This window comes from Phalaenopsis equestris, unplaced genomic scaffold, assembly GCF_001263595.1.
Source record: "Phalaenopsis equestris unplaced genomic scaffold, ASM126359v1 Scaffold000347, whole genome shotgun sequence".
Lineage (NCBI taxonomy): Eukaryota > Viridiplantae > Streptophyta > Magnoliopsida > Asparagales > Orchidaceae > Phalaenopsis > Phalaenopsis equestris.
Genome location: NW_018164789.1, coordinates 1579886 through 1584984, shown reverse-complemented (window position 1 = coordinate 1584984; position 5099 = coordinate 1579886).

Genomic DNA, 5099 nt, shown 5'->3' with positions numbered 1-5099 from the left:
ATATATATATATATCAATTATGAGGCTTGATGAAATGCAGATTTGAAGGGCTAACTTGAGTCTTGATACCCCATCAATAATTTTTACCATCTGATATGAATTCTAAGCTATGACATGAATTTCGATGGGCATTAAAAAAAATATATTTATATTTTAATTGAAAGTCATCGAGTGCACCTATTAAGAAAATTTATAGGTAAACTAACCGGCTCGATGAGACGGATCCAATGCTACCTATATTAATCTAATCTGAACCAAATCGATTTTCGATCAAGCCATTAAATTGCTTTTGGAAGCTTTTTTGAACACATTTGGAAGTTTGGATGGATGTCAAATCTGCTTAACTTAAATTCAAATCGAGAGTCTTCATAAGACAAATCCCACGAGCCAGAGATCACTCAATTATGAAATTATTAAAGCTCTGAAATGCCCATCTAACACTGTTCGATCAAGGGAACCTTTCCGGAACATCCGATCAAAGTGGTTTATATTCCTGCGTTAATTATACTTGGAGCTTTATAGATAGAGTCTCGGTACTCTCATGAGAAAGAGAGATCTTGAGGTTTGTGGAAGAACTTGAAGCTTTGAGAAATATGTGAAATCTAACATCACTTCGGTCGCCTTCAATCACCGTCAACCGTCTTCGACCACCGCTGACTGCCATCAAACACCGTCAGCTACCACTAATCAGTTGTTACCGATCAACATCATTCGCCGCCCATTCCTATTGGATAATGCGTCTCTGTAATCATCAATTTACAGTGAATTTATACAATTGAGTCAGACCCCGTGATTTTTTTTCTTTACACGTTTTCCATGTAAAAACTTATCGTATTACTGTCAGTTGTTTTCTTTTATCTTATTGTGTGTCGAGTTCTCGTATAATGCTAAAACGATAATTCATTACTCTACCGCCACAAATTTTTTAGCATGCATCAAGTCTGATGAAAATTTTTTAGATTATAAAGTTTAAATAAATTTAATAATTATGAGATTTACATTAATAAAAATTTTGATTCAAACACGCTGAGCTTGTTTTTGTCAATTGGGATTGCCAATATAACAAGGATAAATGCGGCAGTCGTAATTAGCTGTTGACCACCCAATGCTCTCCCGCTTTAATATATCATTAAAGTTAAGGATGTACATTAAAAATCAAATCAAATAAAATTAATCTGATTGATTCGATTTGATTTAAAGAAAAAAATATATATTTACAATTTAAAAAATATTAAAATTTGATTTTTGAGTTCCGATTTGATGTTTCTTCTTATTTAATCGAATGAACTAAAAATTGAACTTTTATGCAAATCTTACTTAAGATGTTTAGCAAGCAAAATTTGAAGTGATCAATATTATCTAATTCCCACCAGTAATTTTCATTTTCTCAAATTATCATCATATTTTCATCTAAAATGAATAAATTTCAATTTGATCGATTGGATTTTATTATAATTATATTTGATTATTTCGTTTGAAAATAGTTTGCTCAAATTAAAAATCAAACCATCCGTATCAACGGATTGCTCTCCTCTAATTAAAGTATATGTTTTTATAAAAATGATCCCTATTAAAAATTATTCAATGCCGACAACGCATGCAGAAATATATGCGGTGTCTGATCTTCACCGTTGATCACATCGAATATGTATTTCGATAAGTCACATTAAAATTTTTTTTTATATATATAAATATTGTGATGGAGATTGGACCGTACCATATAAAAAAAAAGTTGGGCCCTGGCCATAATTCTCTCGTGAATTCGGGGCAGTTAGCTCTGACGTGGAGCCGGATTTTACCGGCATCGGGTACGTATGGATTCCATAGTTATTTTATTTCACTTTTAATAATTTTATTATACTTTATAAATTCAATTATTATGCTTTTGCATTATTTTACTGGTGAACTACCTCAAGTACGCATGCAGACAAAAGTGTCGCTGCTCCACATGGTTCATGATTATTGGATGATAAGTGCGAAAAATATTCTTTAACTATTAAAAAAAAAACATAATTTATAATTTTTAATCTATTTTATCCTCATCCGATTTTTTAAGTGTCTATTTGTTTAAGTGCTTATTTGAAGACTTGAAGGTGCACACTATAATTCTCCTAGCTAATTAAGAAGTTAATCTAGCTTGGTCAAATTGATAAGTAAAATTATAAGCCCGAACATGTTTCCGAAACTTATTAATTGTGGGGCAATGTACATTTTTTTTTTTTTCGGGCGATGAGCTTTGAGCAAATTATCTTTCTGTGTTGGAAGAAATGTCGAACCACCAAGCCACCATCTCATCCGCGAGCCAACATAATTCACTCGCATCTTAGCAAGCTTAAGGTTTTCAAAAGCCATGAGGTGACTACTATCATTACTCCCTATGAGCTAAAAACTCAACAAGTATTCTAGAATCCAATTCACAAAACAAGAAATTGCGCTAAAACAGATAGCTTGAGTTTGCGACAGTATAACAACTAGACATGTCGTTACTTATAAAAAGTAAAATTTTTTTCGAGGGCTTTAATCGTTATTGACATGTTAGGTCATCAGTTTTAAAGCAAATATTAACCGACGGTCATATTACTTCGGTTATTCATAAACCCGTCATTTGACGAGGTGCTAACCAACACCCTTTTTTAATAAGCGGCGATTTTATCCGTTGGTAATAATATAAATTACCGACAACCCATCGAAGGTTTAAGTTTGAGTTATGTGCTACGGCATAACTACAAAATTGTTGTCGGTTATCAACAATAATTTTTTTTGACAGTCTTTATTTTTATCGACGCAATAAGTCTCCAGTTATCTTCAAATATTAACTGAAGGCTATATGTCATCAGTTATCTTCGAACCCATCATCTAGTGTAGGAACGCATCTTTATAATAAGTGACGACAAGTGTCGTCGGTAATATGAGAAAGAGCTAATTGATAAGAGTGATTAGTATTCATTCACTGATAGATTAGGTTTCAACAACGAAGAATTATCACAAATCAAACAGTTAAATCCTGCATTTTATTTCGCTATTTGGCTTTACAACTTGAACATATATTACGTTTGTAAGGCATATGTGCTGAGATCGGCTCTGATGAGCTTGAAAAAAAGGCCGCACTCTGCACATACATCCTAAAGACTTAATTTTTTTCCCTCACAACTTACACTCTCTAGGTTAATGCCACCTTCCTCCTTACAACCTCTTGGCCAATGACATCTCCCTTTGATCCCTTAACCTCTCTCTCTCTCTCTCTCTCAAGCAGTAGTCACCTTCCTCTCTCTCCAGTCTCACCAATACTGCCTCTTCTCTCTCCTCAGTACATTGCCTATCATCCCCTTTAATTCGCATCTCTCGCCATGGCTACGACCACCACTTATCATGTTTTTTTTTTATAAAAATCATGTGATTTTTTTATTTATTCTATGGGTTTAGATTATATGATTTTGTTTGATTTGCTTTTCCTTGCAAAATTAAAATGAACCAATAAACTCATGAATGAACCTACATGATTGTTCATATTAAAAATAATGTATTTAAAAATAATGCATTGAATATATAACTGACAGAAAAGTATGTGTTAGTTTACTTATTGAAACTTATCTGAGGTTTTGTGAAGATTTGAATGAAGATTGCCTCTCTAATGAAACCTTCGTTCCTCTCTAGTTTCATCTCTCGCCTCTCTACCTATCGAAGGATTCATCTAGGAACAATGTTAGCATTAGTTTTTACATCAAAACCCTTGTATGAATTTTGACGCATTTACCCTTACGGGTTATTTACATGTATGCCACCCTTGTGGCTTATAAATATATCATGTAACAGAGGAAATTAGATATAATTAGAAAATTAATCCTCATCTCATATGTTTGTTATTCCCTCTTTTATGGTTCTTATATGATATTAGAGCCACCGACTACTACAGCCTCAAGATCGATGGAGTTCCATCTTCCACCAACCCACCTCACATCCATCCTGTCAAGAATCTCAATAGGATGACGGATTTTCATATTCCTCCCCCTCTCAAATTCTTGATGTAACATATTAAAGATGCGGCCAATACTCCTCTACTATTTGAAAATTAAGTTGTCGGGAAAGTTCAAATACAAAAACTTTTTCTTGTCGATGGCTTTAATTCATTTCTTGATAGCATTATAAGCTCCTCACCACAATATCAACAATGTTTCACATGTACATCTGCTGAAAAACTTGATTACATTATTTGTAAACTCATAGAACAAAACTTGACCGCCGCCCTTCTTTCCGCCATTTTTCCATCTGTTTTACCTTATGTTCTTCATCTAAGTCGCATTGCTGAAATATGGATGGCACTTGAATGGCGATTTTAATCCTCAAACTCATAGATCAAAAATTGACCGCCGCCCTTATATCCGCCATTTTTCCATCTGTTTACCTTATGTTCTTCATCTAAGTCACACAGCCGAAATATAGATGACACTTGAATGGTGTTTTTAATCCTCAAATTGTTCAAGAGTGATCCAACTTCAATTGGTTGACTTACAAAACTTTCACTTAGGTCACCAAAAAATGACCTAATATCTCATTTCTATCAAACATCGTGTTGACAATATAACCATCGCATGATCAAATATCAATAACAGAGATATTATTCTATATACTTTGAATTGATTACCTTTCTCCTATCAAGGTTTTAAAACTAGCCTTGAACCAGACAACACCCCCTTAGCTCTTGAATATTTCTACTCACCACTCCAAAGCGAAGAAAGCCATCAAGCTAATTAATCTTTAAAACATACTCAAACCACAACACTCCTCCCTTACAAAAGCAAAAATTTCCATTCTAAATCAAGAATCCCTAACAAGAATCAACAAAACAGTATATCTCCCACTTTCCCTAACATAAAACAACCCGAAACCATCGTTGTTTGTCAGATTTACCACAAGAAAGGGCACACCACTGACCAATGTTGGCATTGAATCAACTTCCAGTACAAACTCATCTTAACCACTGCTCTCAACACTTCAATCACTACCAAGAATCAAGATTTGATACTCAACGCAGAAAGTATCACACACATAACTACACACCTGGACAACATACATTAACTCACCCCTTACAAAGACTGAAT